Source organism: Podarcis liolepis (assembly GCF_965112155.1).
Source record: "Podarcis liolepis genome assembly, chromosome: 2".
In the NCBI taxonomy this organism is placed as follows: domain Eukaryota; kingdom Metazoa; phylum Chordata; class Lepidosauria; order Squamata; family Lacertidae; genus Podarcis; species Podarcis liolepis.
In genome coordinates, this window is record NC_139555.1 from 77,902,589 (window position 1) to 77,919,118 (window position 16,530).

Sequence of the window (16,530 nt, forward strand, 5' to 3'; positions counted from 1 at the left end):
CGGAAAATGCTCTGGGGCAAAGTAAATAGGGAAAATGGACATTTAGAATCATTTAGGGACTTTCCAGTAAACAGAATGAGATAAAAGATATACAATCACAAGTATATTTTTATATAAAAGTGACATTATCGGGGATTTTTTAAGCACTGTTCAATGCACAAAGTAAGTAAGTAAAGCAGATATGCAATATTTCTGTATATATTTCATAAGCTTAGACTACAAATGGAGAGTAGTACTTTTGGTGGGTGACACAGTGTTCCTTCTAGAGTAGTTTGTCCAGCTTTTATCCCACCCTGCACTCAGCTCTCATCTGTGGCTACTAGAAGCCGTCAGCATGCTACAGCAGTCACATCCCAGGAACAGTTTTGACTGGCTAACTAAACCAGCTAAACCAGGCAGCAGGTCTCAAACCCTGAGTGAATTAGGAACTCCCCCCTGCATGTGAAGACAGGATCTGGCAGATTAAGCAGATGAAACCAATAGTGGGTCTGACGGTCAAGAAGGTGGTTTCTGCACATGCTGTAGACTGTGAGGGGCAGATGGAACTCATCAACCTGGGAAGGTAGCCTGTCTAGGAGAAGGAAAATTCTGATCCTAAACCTCAGCTGCCTTGCAGGATATCTTGGGAGGAAAAAAAGGCTATGCAGTAAACTCAAAACAAATCCGGAGTGAAGTCCCTTAGGGTAGGATGGCGCCTTGTACACCTTCTTCCAGCAACGCCTGCAGCCAAGCTGGTGTCAAATGTATTGCTCTGCTTTCCTTGGGACCACATCAGTGAGGTGGAGAGGGGGCGGCCTTGTTGTCAGGGCAGTCCAGGACCTTCATACACACTGTCCAGGTTTACGCTTCAGGGAAGTCACTTCGGTGCTACTAACACAGTGGTTTGACTTCACCCCTGGAGTAACACTCCATTGTCTCTTGAGACGGACTGATGCCAGCAACAAGACTACAAATATTTCTTCTCAGAAATTCAGTTTCATAAGCTATAAAGTTAATGACAGAGCTGCCGTTCAGGAGAAACAATGATTACTGTAACTAAGCGCCTGAAGATTTTAAATTCTGAATGAGCATCTGAAAGGGAAATACGTAAACGGGGAAACATTTGCAAAGAAATAGGAATGGCAATTAAATGGAGTTTCTGAGAAAATGGAAGAAGATGAACATATGTATAACCTGCTACCTGCTCTCTGTCATGGCCACCCAATTTACTAGAAAAGGGTGGGAGATGCAAAGAATACAGTAATCCAAGCCAACACCATCCCATCCAGGGAGCCAAATATATGCTGACTGGTATGAATGATTACTTGGAAGGGTTTTCCATTTTCTGCCATGTTAAGGTAAAGAGAGGAGTGACCCATTATTAATCCTGAAAGTTGTTGCAAATTGTGAAGCCTTGAGGAAAGGCCATAGCTCAGTAGCTCTGCTTTGCATTCAGAAGGTCCCAGATTTAATCACTTGGCATCTCCAGGTAGGGCTATGATGAACGACCCTGCCAAAGATCCAGTGCCAATCAGCACAGGAAGCACTGAACCAGATGGGTCAGTGGCCTGGCTCAATATAATGCAGCTTCGTATGCACCTATATTAACACTTTCATATAAGCAAAGCTCATTTTCCAGGTGGGTATGATGATAACCTAGAAAATCTTAAATTCATAGATTTCTTACTTTGGAATTACACTGACTGTGATTTTTCTGTACTTGCTTTGCTTTGAAAGACTGACCTGCCTTCAATCCTATGCACGCTGGACATGCATTCTTAATTTTGGAGCCCCTGAAGTCACACAAATGAGCTGTGTATCTTGGAAGTTGAATGACTTATGCAAAGTAAGAAGATACATGCACAGTTACATATTTTACTTGCACAAATTGGTTTGGGAAGATAATAGCTTTCATAATGTTACTAGAAAAACAAATTGCACTGCTTTTGTTTCCACGTTGTCCTCCTGGATGAGAGCAAGCTTTTCTGGATCTCATAACAGTGATTAGTTAAATAAAGAAAACTGCAACATAAAATGAATTATAATCCTAAACATACCACCTAAAGAAGCTGAATATGGGAACTTTCAGGACAGACAGGAAAAAAAGAGCACTTCTTCATATACTACATAGGTAAACTATGGTGTTCACTCCCATAAGAAGCAGCAACGAACACCAATCTAGGGCTCACCCACATTTACCTTTTGCCCCACACTTTCTAGGCACTGGTCCGCAATTTAAAGCACCATGTCTGAGCCCCTCCCTCTTTTTTGCCCCAGCACTTTCTCCGCGAAAACCCACTAAACAAAGCTGAATCAGAACAAATGGCAATTAAGGTTTCCCACAGATTGCTTTTTGATCTGATTCAGCAGTGAAGAGTGTAAGTGTGTTTTTGCAGGGAAAGTGCAGGAACAGAAAAAAGTGTGGTTCCAGAGGAAGTCTGGATGAGCCCTTAGATGGCTTCAGAAGAGTATTGGACAAATTAAGGAACAGTAAGTATCAATGGCTACTAGACATTATGAACATGTGCTATCTCCAGTATTGGAGGCAATCTGGGCTCTGAATCTGAGTTACTGGAGAACATGAAGGGGTGAGCAAGTGCTATTGGGCTCATATACCTGGATTCCCATAAACATCAGGGAGGAGAGGGCAGAAATGTTTGAGCTGGAGGAGCAATCTGCTTAGCACTATTTTTAATTCCTCCCTTTGTGTTGTTAAATTCCAGATTTTAAGATGGCAAAAACTGGAGGGGGGAATACGTAAAGCTCTATGTAATAAAATGTCACCAGTGCAAACTCATTAACCAATAATGCCTGACTATATATTTTGCTCTGTAGTTTGATTTGAAATCAAGGTCTTGGTCCGTGGTGTTTCACCTACCTAGTTTCAAGGTATGCAGAAGCAGCCACTTGCATCTGTTACGATCAGCTGAACTGCAAGAATTATACTCTTAGGGATTTGTAGATCATTCCACTGGGCATGTAAAAGTGCCCTCTCTCTTGCCCTATAAAGTATTTTATTGTTGGAAATGCTATTGAACTCCTGGGGAAAATTAAGTAATTACATATTTCATGAAGGATAGTTTGCCCACTTTCCCAGGTATGAAAGTTATATTACAAACCATTTTTCATTTGCCTATGAAAGCAGATATGACATTATTAGGTGCTTGCATCTCTTTCTTATTGAGCCACTGCTTTTATTTCCATACAGCTATATTATTCTTACTTCTACTGCTATTTATCCACAGAATGTTAATCCATGCCCAGGAAAGTCCTGCAATTATCTGTGGTTTTGCAGCAATCATCATGGATAAGCAATGCAGAGCTATGGAGAGTAGCTGAGCCAAAATTTTCCACAAACAACTTACATCCACAGCAGAAATCTGAACAATCAATGTATCTTGCCCAGACATGTTTAAAAGAACAATCCTTTACCCGGGATCCACTGAAGAGCCATAAAATATGACAATACAAGATGGTGACCAGTGTAGCCATTCTGCTGGTGAAGGCAAGTCAACAGAATGGTTTAAACGGGGGTGGGAGGGATCATGGGCAGGATGGAAGTGGCACAGTAGAGAAATAAACCTATGTGGGATGTAAAACCGCAGTCAGGTACAACATTCCTACAGTGGACATGTTAGGGGATGTTTTGTAGCACTCAGGAGAAGACTTCCTGTTTCCTCCTGAGCTAGGACAGACTTACACTACATGTGACTTGAAGAGGGTATGGTCTGTTGTACTAGCATGGAGGAACACAAGGCTTTGGATAAAGGCTATGAAGCAAGAGGGACAGTGGCTAGAATTCAGGTGGTGAAAATCCGAGAATCAATCTTACTGAACACAGGTATGGGCACAGAGATGTGCCATGTGACAGAGAAGAAGGCTTTGCCACCATTGTAACCTTAAGTAGCCACCCAGCAGAACTCTTTCATGTGGTAAAGGAGGTGGTAGGACCTGAACAAATGGAGGAGATGATTGTCTTGTTGGAGGTCTGCTGTGACAAATTTGGTAGGCTCTCCTTAAAGCCACCCATTTGGAACAGGATGCCACAGTTAAGTCCCAGGGTGGAAAAATCCTTCCTCACTACTGTCATGAGAGGGGCAGGAGAAGTGCAATAAAAAATATAAACACAATCATATACAATCTAGCAGCCCCCCCCCCATAATCCAGCAGAGCATCACAAGAGCCGAAGAACCACATTTAACATACAGCAGGTCAGTCCAATGTGCCTGACAACACTGCAGAAATGAGGTGACTGTTAAGCAATGGTCCTGGTAGGCTGCAATGTATAGCTGGTAAATTCAGCATGCCATGTCACATGTTCTGCAGGTCTAGTTTACTCAAATGTTTCCAAAAGGCTGGTAGAAATGAGCTTTAAAACTGCAGCAGCAACAACAACAACAAACATGCACTTCATATTTGAAATACAAGGCCTATGTTTTATTTTCTGAGACAAAGCAATCTCATAAGAAGCAGTCTTAAAGGTAAAGTGACCCCTGACTGTTAGGTCCAGTTGCGGATGACTCGCTTCATTGGCCGAGGGAGTCGGCCAGCATAACTAAGCCACTTTTGGTGAACCACAGCAGCGCACGGAAATGCTGTTTACCTTCCCACCGGAGCGGTACCTATTTATCTACTTGCACTTTGACATGCTTTCAAACTGCTAGGTTGGCAGGAGCAGGGACTGAGCAATGGGAGCTCACTCCGTTGCAGGGATTCGAACTGCTCACCCTTTGATTGGCAACCCCTAAACTCTGTAGACCACAGCACCACCCGCATCCCTGTAAGAAGCAGTCTTATGCAGCTGATAAACAACTTACCAGTACTTATTTATAAAGGAACAGCTTGGAGGCCTGATACAACTTGTTAAAATACAGTTGTACATTTATCCACTCCATGTTTACAGCATCTCCAGGCTTTGTTTTGCACATGGCAACTTAGTATGTTTGTTGCTTCAATGGTTACAAGTCTATCTCTATTCCAGTTACAGTATTATTCTAGTAAATTTGGTTTTATATTTTTAAGCCAGTTTGTGGTGTTGTTGTTTTGCCTCTACTTGCAGCCAAACAGAAAGTTATGTAGCTTCTCATAATTATTTCTCTGTAGTTTTGCCACACTAACTTTACAGCAAAGGCTACATACATCGTTTCTGTTCAGAAGTCTAAGAACCCAGGAAAACATGGAAGACTTGTCTATCTCCAGCTATGCAGTATAAGAGCAAGGGTGAATCATGGCATAGCAGGCTTCTGAAGAATATGCTAAGATTTGCCCTAGAATAAATGATTATGCAATGTATACTTGGGGAAACAGACACATAAATACATCTAAGAGCCTGTGAGTCATACAGGATGCTAATAGGATCCCCAGACAATTGCACCCTAAAGAAAGATAAGGGGGGGGGCTAAAGTTATGAAAAATGAATAATTTAATAAACTGATAGGTACAGCAAGAGCACTCTGACAAGAAGTTAAGACACACACCATTTCTAATATAAGTATTTTGACAGAAGAAATCACTCAAAATAATCTGATCTCATTAAACACGTATTTTCTGTACTTCACTGGCATACTTAAAATTTAAGAATGTTTGAAAAACACTTTTTCTTTTCTTTTTGCACTTTGTGTTCTGTGCCATATGGGATGCAAACTGCCACCTCCAGAATGTTCATCCCTTTATTTACTAATTAAAAAGCAACACCCACCTAGTTCATATGCTTATTCCACAGAAAGGAAGTACTGTACTAGTATTTTTAAAATATATATATAAAATCCTCCTTGCGAAGATAACATCAGAAAGTAGAGGCTCAGGTGTTGTTTTTTAAATGGGAAAAGATTTAATAATTTATTTACTTCTGCGGCATACAATGGACTCCAATTGACTCTTCTTGGAAACATACATTAATTAATTTCAGCCAACCGTGCAAGTCAAAAGAGGGGAGATGTCATTCAGAGAGTGGCAGCTTTGTGCTCCATCCGTTCCCACTCTATTATTTGTTGCAGATGATTACAGCTATAAACGCATGACTATAAAACTGGAGATTGGGTTTACAAGGATGCACACCCAATGCTGCAGTTTGCACTCTCAACCTATCCTAGATGCAAACTAGGATGCAGGCATGTCAACTCCTAGGGGTGGAGCTATCTTCAGCCCCCTCAGTATTGGCTGGCAGGGGGCCGAGCCCCCTCAATGTTAAGGGGGCAAAGGAGGCCAAGTGCAGGGCTGAGCATACTATGTTTCAGTGGCTGTCTGCTTCTGAGGATAAGCGAGGAAGCCAAGCCACACTGGGCTCTGCACCTGGTCTCCTCCCAATGATGCAACATTGCCCCCCCCCCCATCTTAGACCAAGACTGAAGTTGCAATGGAAATAATGTTTGTAATGGAATAATCTTGGACTCTAAAACTGAAATAATAGTTTTAGGCGAATAGTCTCATTTTACATTGTCTTTCCAGAAATAATTGTTGTGTGACTTAAGGAGAGTATTTCGGTTCCTTGATACCAACAACTTCTGAAAAACAGTAAGAATAATCTCTCGTCTGGAAGCAACATTCCCCGCTAGTGTAAACTTTAATGAAACATGCCATAGCATCTTGTGTATTTGACCTGACAGCAACCTGTCAGCCTTTCTGACAAGCTAAAGACTTGGGTCATCCAATAATTGAGGCCACATCTTGTATGGCTACGGCAAACAGATATTAATTGAGAAACAGACTATAGCAAACCGTACCACTTCTAACAAGATTCTCTATACAAAATAAACAAACAAACCCTGGTCTGAATAAATTCCAAATCTAAATAGAAAATTAGCATGTGTGTGTGTGTGTGTGTGTGTGTGTGAGAGAGAGAGAGAGAGAGAGAGAGAGAGAGAGAGAGAGAGAAATTCAGGGAGTTTTCTAGTGAAAACTGAGAGGACTCTGAATCCTCACATGCTAGCTGTCATGGACATTAGCAATCCAGAAAGGCTAGGATGGACTGGGCATGGTAAACACATGTGGGATTTAAGGGGGCAGGGCTGCTGTATATGCCTCCATACCTCTAGTCTGCATTCTTGTTTTGCTCTTCTTCATCAGCATCCACTAATTAGTATCCCACTTTCTTCTCCAAAATGGTTCCTGGGGAATTTGGAGCTTCAACTAAAGGATACCAGTATTTGTTAAGAACAGACAGCAGTTAAAATGGGATTATGCCTTATTGAAAGTTGTTTTATCTGAAAATAACTATTCAGCCAGCCAACTGGTTAACAAGCACTGATTGCCTTGCAAATGCAAAATTCCCCAGCGGGTTTCTAGTAATTGTCAGAATGAGGACTGGACTGACCTGAGAGTGAGTCTGTATTAACATTCTTAGGGTTGATAGGGCTTCTAATTGGATCTCTCTTTTAGGTCTTACATTGTCCTTTCTTACTTTTCCTATTATACATAATGCTGGAAATGGAGAAGGCAGGAAGTCACAATATCCTTTGTTCAGCCAGGCCACTGCAGAATCTTTATTGAATATTGTCTGTTGAATCTAAACAGAGGCTGAACAACCACAAACAGAGAAGGTTCATTCATTAAACAAAAGCAAATGTCCATCTAATTAAAGTAGGTACTATTAGGAGTTATTGTTACTTTCAGTGGTCATTGCTCTAGATGGAGGATTATAGCGAAAATAGACTGTACTGCATGGCAGGCTTGAGACATACTTTAATGATTTTGGTTAGGGGCATTTCAGGAAATGGGAAAGTTTTAATAGGGCCACTTTCTTATATATATTAGATTTGAAGAGGCCCTATTGAGAACTTGAGTCTGAATGACTGGCAATGCCCTGGGGGTGAAGAGTTTTATATATACTTGAGAACACACAAAGAACGGATGTGAAGGAAGGAGGATGAGCAAGGATTGCACAAAGGCTGGTTTCCAATTTCAAGTGAAACCTTTATTTTCTGAATGAAGTTAAGTGGAAAGTAAACTAATTTCTCAGGCGCAGTGGAAAGGCTCTAAAACATCCCGGGTCTTCATTTCTAAAAAGCTGGGAATAAATGCACACCATCTGACACACACGGCAGCTTAAGCAGACGTTAAGTAACATGAATAATGCATCCTCACCTCTCAATCATTATTCTGCCTAACTCTGGAAGAGAGGAGGAGATTCTGTGCAGAAAGATTATTTTTAAAAAACCAATTTATTTGTGTGAAAAGAGAGTTATGGGATGCTATTACTACTCTATTCCCTTGGCTGAAACTCATATGTAACAGTGGGTGGCGAGTGTTCCTGAAAGCAACTCTCTCTTACACTTGCATTTTGCTATGCGAGACTACTGAAGGTGTCCGTAGGGACACTGTGTAGGTAGCACTAGGACTCATTTCTGAGTTCTGAAGTCCAGAAAACAAATGCGAGTGGAAAGCACACTTCAACCATTCTGGGACAGGCTTCATGTTCACATTCTCAAGGGAGAGACCTAGAAGTGTCCTAGCTGTTTTGTTTTTATGGAAATTTCCATGGAAATTGCTTCTGACTCTTAGTCTGAAGAATATATGCAGAACAAGTGCAGTGATGGGGCAATTGACTGACATCTTGCTTACCAATCCTATTATCATCTCTTCATGGGTGAGGTGAGTCTTAGTCTGTGCAAGGAAGAACCAGGAAAAGCATGTAGCTTCCCCCTCATTTTCCCCACCTAGAAAAACCCTTATGCAAGCTAAGAAAATGTGATATTTAGGCAATGCACTTCCAGAGCAGATTTGCTCTATTTTCCTGTTATCCCAGCCAAGTCCCATAGGCACAATTAGTCGCCCACATGACCGAAATACAAACTCCATTCAACTGTTATTTACAGTGACCTTCTAAATACTTTCAGATGTTTGGGAGCGGTGCATACCAAGAGCTTTACTGATATTTACAAGTCAAGTCTTGGACTTGTTCCATATCTTTCTAAATAAACGATCCAAATGCAAGCATCTGTTAAAACATATTCATCAGCTTAACTGTCTTATATGTACATCTGAAGCAACACAGCATTGCATTCTCTATCACAAAAGGGCATTAGTTTACAAATGCAGAATATGTTTTATAAATTGTAGAAGAATATGTTTATACAAATATTGAAGAGAGGAAATAAAAGTGACAAATGTGCTCATTTGTTTTCAGCAGTATGCAAATACTTTTGAATAAACATTAAAGAGAAGAGTAATTAAAAGTGTAGGGTAAAATGGTGAATGTGGTGGGTATTGTATAAACAGCAGATCATGACAAATTTAATAGCAAAGCTGATGTTGTTGGCCTACGGCTCTCATCATCTCTAACTATTAGCAATTCTGGCTGGGCTGATGGGAGCTGGTCTTGAGCAACACCTGGAAAGGCCACAGATTCCCCATGCTTACAGGACTGGGCTTTCAGGTCAATAAAAAATGACAGTCCCTACAGGAAAGGGCTTTCTGCACAATTAAATTTATTTATTTTTTATTATTATTATTATTATTATTATTATTATTATTATTATTATTATTAAGTTTGTATAGCACCCTTCATTCATAGATCTCAGGGCAGTTCACAACATAAAAATACTGTATAGAAAACCCCCCACAAAATACGTAATAAAAATAAGAACAGAACAAAACCAATAATTCCCCCTCCCACAACAGATATAAAAGGGTATCAGATGTTAACCAGCTAAAGGCCTGGTTGAAGAGGAACGTTTTTGCCTGACACCTAAAGGGGTACAATGAAGGCGCCAGTCGAACCTCCCTGCTATTAAGATTTCAGCAAAATATTTGACACAACATTATGTGCAAAGTTTTAGAAAGGCAGGAAAGTAAACAATCAATAGATATAGAGCTGTGACAGCCACTGATGAAGTTTGTGGATGGCATCAGGTGCAGAGGATCTAAAACTCCATTCCCTTTATTGGCATCAATAGTAATAGCAGAATTATACAGCATTAACTGTATAAGCAAAGGACTAGTGTAAGAGAAATGTGATAAAATACAATGGTAGGAGTGGAAAGGCATGCCTTTTGGAACTCAGAACAGTGATTCATGGGCTTGAGATTCAGACAAAATTACCATGAATCAATATGCTGTTGCCATAGGGAAAGCAACTGCAATTCTATGATGCATTAAATGTTTGGTACTGGCAAGTCCTCATTTACAATGCCAGAAACCTGTAAAGAATGCTTGAGGCCCAGCTGTAACAGTTTATAGAAAACAGCTACTGATATGATCACAGAAATATATATGACAATGCTCAGGGCTGACCCAAGACATTTGGGCACCCCCACCCCACCTGGGGAAGAAGTGAGTGAAGTTCTACATCAGGAACAAGAGTGGGGAGGAATCAAATCAACCTTCCCCAATGATTGAAGTGGAAATTGTTGCAAGTGGGAGAAGGGACCCACACTGAATCATGCCAGGTAGGTACAGAGCCCAGAGGGCAACCCACACCATTTCCTTCCTAGGGGTGGGAGGAGACCAGCATAACCTCCTCTTCACCGAGAGGCTGAATTTGGGGGGCTGCCAAAGAGGCAGCAGATCCGGCCTCCAAGGAGTGTGTGGCAGAGGTGGTGGCAGCAAGCAAAGCATTTCTTGGAGGATGGCTCTTGCTGCCTCAGTGGATCCTGCCACCCGAGGCAGTCGCCTCAGCTTGCCTCATGGGTGGGCTGGCTCTGACAATGCTACAAGTTATGGGCCCAACTCCAGGTTTTTATGGACTCTGGACAACATACCTGTAGTGAGCTTTCCTTCTCCGTTCCGCCTCCCCACCCTCAAGTTACATACTGATACAAAGTTGGGGTAGCTATGCTGAGCTTTAATCATCTGTTTGTCTATTCTCCTTCACCAACATGTACTACCTTCTCTTTTGCAGACGGTATGGTATGAATCTCTTTTGAAAAGCAAGGTGTTGAGCTTGAGAGAAGGGAGAAGTAGGAAGGCAGTGGGCAGTGGTTGCTGCTGTGCCTTGTCTCCCCTCCATGCTTGGCCCAGAAGGAGAAATTTTGTGGTGATAGTGACAGGAAGCGGAAGAGAGGACAAAGCTCCACCAGGATCTGCAACCCCCCAAGTGTTTGACCTGGAGTGAATGCAATTAGGCACCAATGCCAGCCTACTTCTACAATCTGGGCACAGCATGAGAAGGCAGGAGTAGGTGGCGCTGTGGTCCAAACCACTGAGCCTCTTGGACTTGCTGATCAGAAGGTTGGCAGTTCAAATCCGTGTGATGGGGTGAGCTCCCATTGCTCTGTGCCAGCTTCTGCCAACCTAACAGTTTGAAAGCACACCAGTGCAAGTAGATAAATAGGTACTGCTGCGTCAGGAAGATAAACAGCATTTCTGTGCGCTCTGGCTTCTATCACAGTTTAGTAATGCTGGCCACATGACCGAGAAATCTTTCTGTTGACAAACACCAGCTCCCTTGGCCTGAAGTGAGATGAGCCCCATTTGACTAGACTTAACCATCCAGCAGTCCTTTACCTCACCTTTATGTGTGGTCTGGCTTGGCGTGGGCATGAGACTTGCTCCTAGGCACTTAACGAAACACTGAAGTGGACTGGTGACCAACACCAAATAGATGAGCCATAGGTTATTGTAAGGAAGAACACCCCACTCAAAAAACAAAACAAAAAACACATCTTTGATTGGAATAGGCTAATAAATAATAAGGACTTCTACAGTGGTCTCACTAGCCAGCTCACCACTAAGCAATTTGGCTTATGAAATATCACATTATTTTATTATGCAGTTTAATGATTCCATGTAAATGCTAATAAGATATATAGCCACTACACACCATTACTGAAGATGGCACTAAAAGATGATTAATGAATCACTTATATTGTAAGGTTGCATTTCAAAGGACCTTGATTTGCTTACCCAACAATGCCACTGAAGGAGAAATTGGGCAAAACAGCAAAATAACAACCATTCAAGGACAGACTGATAGCAGAAATATTTTCAGAAAGTATAGACAGTCAAGTATGCCCAAATGGTGCATGTTTCTTACTGGAAACAATTTCCCTATGTAGTGAAGAAGAAGAAGAGTTTGGATTTGATATCCCGCTTTATCACGACTCTAAGGAGTCTCAAAGTGGCTAACAATCTCCTTTCCCTTCCTCCCCCACAACAAACACTCTGAGGTGAGTGAGGCTGAGAGACTTCAGAGAAGTGTGACTAGCCCAAGGTCACCCAGCAGCTGCATGTGGAGGAGCGGGGAATCAAACCCGGTTCACCAGATTATGAGTCCACCGCTCTTAACCACTACACCATGCATGGCATGAGATGTTGGCATTTTGAAGAAAATCTTGAAGCTGCAAAGCTGCAGCCCTGCTGTGTTGTCTCCTCTCTCGTGCTTTTGCTTCCTTTTTGGAGTTTGCGTTATTTGAAGCCTTTTTATCTGGACAACATGACCATCAAATGTAAGGCATCGATGGAGTGTATAAAACTTCAGACACAGGCTCAGGAGAAGAAACCATCTGGAATTGTTTCCAGCTGTGTTGACATATCTCATGGAAAGTATTTTGGGAAATGTCCCCATCAGATGTTAGAATGCTACTTCCAAATCTTGCCATTTACTTCATGAAACTCTCTAAACGGTGTGATCTGGTTTATTTAGAACATTCAGTATTAATATGACAAAACACCACTGTGTGGTGGGTAACGACAGACTAACATCCTGTTCAGCTGAAGAGGGGTTGCACCTCTGTGAGCATTTAGATTGCTTCTTTGCAAGGATTTATGTCAGGCGCTTGCAAAAAATTCAGAACTGCCTCTTTCCTTTGCCATGTCTCATTTTCCCTTCCCCAGAGACCCAGTTGCTTGCCTTGGACAGTGGAGAGCCTATCCCAAAGAGTTTGTTTGCTTTCTTTTTGAAGACTGGATGTACCAATTTCAAAATCCCCAGCAGTACCAATACCATTTCCCCTGGCTTTCTGCTTCCTTCCTCTGTTGCAAGGTAAGTTTCTTGTCCCTTTGGAAAAAGAAAGTGGAAGGCACTGGCAGGCTTGAGGTGAGCTGCACCATAGGAGCATTCCGTCAGTGGCTTTTGCTTTTGCAAGCACCCTGTTCAAAGGTTCACTACATTCTAGGTAGTGGAGAACTAGGTGAATGAACAGATGAGATGGGCAACGCTTTCCTTTCTTCAGTATTTAGAATGGACTTGTGAGTTCCCACGACCCCATCTTCAAAACTTAACTTTCAAGATGCAGCAACCATGGGCTGCGGGTGGGAGGTGGAGGGAGTGAAATTCTAAGAACCAAGAAGCTTGGCCAGTTATAACTCCCAGGCATCTTTGTATGGGAAAATTCACGTGACAGGCCAAATGAAGGTCTGAAGAACAACCTTACCCTTTGCATCACTTCTACCTCACTGCTGATGCTGGAAGGTAGGGAAGTTTTGAAAGGGAGGACAACTTGGGACTTAATTACAAAATAAAAACCTGAATTTCAAAGGGATTTTGACATCATTATTAAAAAGAAAATCTGTGCTCTTTCGGACATTTAGCTACTTCAGTACAGCTCAGTTGCCTGCCTGTTCATTATTTCTCACAATTCAGTCCATGTTTTGCCCCTTTGTCGAGCTGTCTGCATTATGTCTCTATTGTCTTTCCAGTGTGCGTTGAAGACCTTCCTTTTCCAACAAGCCTTTTAAATGGAGATTTTTTTTTAAAAAATCCCAGTCTATATTTGTAATTGGATTTGAATTATTTATATATATTTAAGTTTTTACTGTTAAATAGCTTCTGGCTGTTTCATGGAAAGGAAGGAAAGAGAGAGAGAGAGAGAGAGAGAGAGAGAGAGAGAGAGAGAGAATCATTTATTCAAAGGCAACCCATTCTGAGCTTGATATAATATTGATCCTGCTTGTTTCAGTGAAACCTGCCCTCCCACTTTCAGTTCCTCTCCTTGTTTCTCGAGCTAGGTAGAATTGAAAGAGACAGGAAATATATTCACTTTAGCACCACTTCTTTCCCTGGTACTCTTCTTTCAATGACCTTCCATATAAAGACAATGCTGCAGAAAGATCAATGTTTTTATATTAACCACTTAAGAGAATGTACTACGCTTTAAAATTACAGTTTATTTCTAGTCTGGGATCATAAGTGAAGAAAGACATCAGAAGTAAAAAGAAAAAGAAAATAGGCAACAGTTTAATTTCCCTCCAACTGCTGCAAAGGAACCATAGACTTGTAGACTTAAAAGAAAAATCATATTAAGCTATTGGCAAAGGGAGAACAAGACATCTGTATCATATCTCAGCAAAACACCAATGGTGTAAAGCCTATGAAGGTTGCAAGAAAAGCAGGCAGCACCATGAAAAAGGTTTCTGAAAGATTAAGGTGACCACCTCAGTGGAGGGAATGCCACAAACCATGTAAACCATTGCTCAGGGAATGTGATTCAATAAGGTCATAAGAAGTGTTGAAAATAGAACAGCTGTGCTTGTGCATGTTATGATAACATATCACTGGTAAATGCTCCTGCAATTTATATTTAAAGTTAGACTAGGTTGCATATATTGGTTATATGGAGATTTGTGTATATTTAATTATTTTAAATAAAATTCCAAGTTATTTACTTCCCTCATTATATAAGCAGATATATCTGCTTATATAGCAGGTCAGTATAGTTAAAGCCATGGTTTTCTCAGTAGTGATGTATGGAAGTGAGAGCTGGACCATAAAGAAGGCTGATCGCCGAAGAATCAATGCTTTTGAATTATGGTGCTGGAGGAGACTCTTGAGAGTCCCAAGGACTGCAAGAAGATCAAACCTAAACATTCTTAAGGAAATCAGCCCTGAGCGCTCACTGGAAGGACAGATCGTGAAGCTGAGACTCCAATACTTTGGCCACCTCATGAGAAAAGAAGACTCCCTGGAAAAGACCCTGATGCTGGGAAAGATGGAGGGCACAAGGAGAAGGGGACGACAGAGGACGAGATGGTTGGACAGTGTTCTTGAAGCAACCAGCATGAGTTTGACCAAACTGCGGGAGGCAGTGGAAGACAGGAGTGCCTGGTGTGCTCGGGTCCATGGGGTCATGAAGAGTCGGACACGACTAAACAACTAAACAACAACAATAACATCCTACTGGTCTGCATTGGAAATTAATATCCCAGGCATGTTCCCAGTTTGATGTAGTTTAGATCTTTAGAATATAAAAGAAACGGAACCTTTGAAAAAAAATCTTCTGAAGCCTAAACACTTTAGGATAAAGAAGTCAAGGCCTTGCTTTATTAGTGTAGCATTTATCCTATTCACAAAGTATTGGCTTTTATTCATTGATTTTTTTCATTTTCCTGGACCCCCCCCCGCCACTGAATCGAAAGATTATGACACTGCAATTTAAAAAATGTATTCTATATGAAATAGCTGGTTCCAGTTTGGATTTAAAATCCATAGTTCTGCAATGCCATCTTTAGTTATATATAATTTAGAAGGGGCAACTGCAGCTCATGTGATTTCTCTCTCTCTTTAGTAACAAGAGATTCACTGGACAAAGTAAAATTCTTGTTCTATGTAACACTGTGAAGCTTGGAGAAAAGCTACACATTTACACCAATGCAGGTTTAAGAGTACAAATCCTCTCTAAATTTTCATTAATCTGCTTACTTATCTCTGAATGCATTTAAGTCCACTTTAAGTTGCTCAGTGGTTTAATGCATAATGGCTAAATCTCATGGTTTTGAATATCCTAGCAGCTGCTGGGACTGATACAGTGCAAAATTTTGCTTTGGAAAGTACCTACACCATAAGGTTCATTCAGAAATGGAACTTCTTATCCACCTTCCCTTCAATAACATACACCTTGGATCCAAAGGAATACAGTGCTTCTAGAAGGCAAGTTCAGCTCAATCACAAGAATGTACCTCACTGAATTCAGTGGAATTTACTCCAAGGAAGTGTGCAGAAATTTGCAGCCTTGTCTAATTAGTATGCAGAGATATGTGCCTTCCATCTAGGCTTGGCACATATGGTAAAGCAGGGATGATGAGCACTACAGATATATTACCCTTTCTTTTTTAGTATTATCCATCTGTTAACAAGCCTAAACAAAAAGAGAAGTGTGTGTTACCAGATTTATCAACTTCCAAATCATCTTTTTGAAATGTAGATGAAATAAAACAGAAATTCCTGATATAATTCCCCCCCTGGAACTAGCAATGTTTTATGCAGGTCTATTTTTCTAGAAAAAGAGGTACTCATCATAAACACTTCCATTGTTCTCTTATAATAGCAATGATGCCCACCTAAGATGTGCAAGAAATGATTTCCGGTGACTTCTGGCTGAAAAAATAGCCCTGGGCTTCTTGTTCTATGGGTGTTTCTGATATCCTCAGCAAAACACTGATACAGCAGCCATAAATGACATAAATGGGGCACAATCTAGTATTTCTTAGTCAGCTAGTGGACCCATTGAAAATAATGACCCTAGCTTAGTCATGTTAATTAATTTCAGTTTGGTCTGAATCAAACTTAGTTGAATACCACCCATAGATTTCAATGGGAGAGTTCTGCATGAATGGGACATTAATAGTGCAAACCCATATATATCTGCTCAGAAGCAAGCCCCCTTTAGTTCAAGCATT

The 16,530-nt window shown here is 41.1% G+C and overlaps 1 protein-coding gene and 1 long non-coding RNA gene across 2 annotated transcripts in view; one reads left to right on the top strand and one right to left on the bottom strand.

The window, feature by feature from the left end:
- TAMM41 (TAM41 mitochondrial translocator assembly and maintenance homolog) overlaps nucleotides 1–16,530 on the bottom strand; it is a 111,304-nt gene that overhangs the window by 64,287 nt on the left and 30,487 nt on the right. The window lies entirely within an intron of this gene.
- The window catches only part of LOC310700125, a 73,036-nt gene that overhangs the window by 27,259 nt on the left and 29,247 nt on the right, over nucleotides 1–16,530 (top strand). The window lies entirely within an intron of this gene.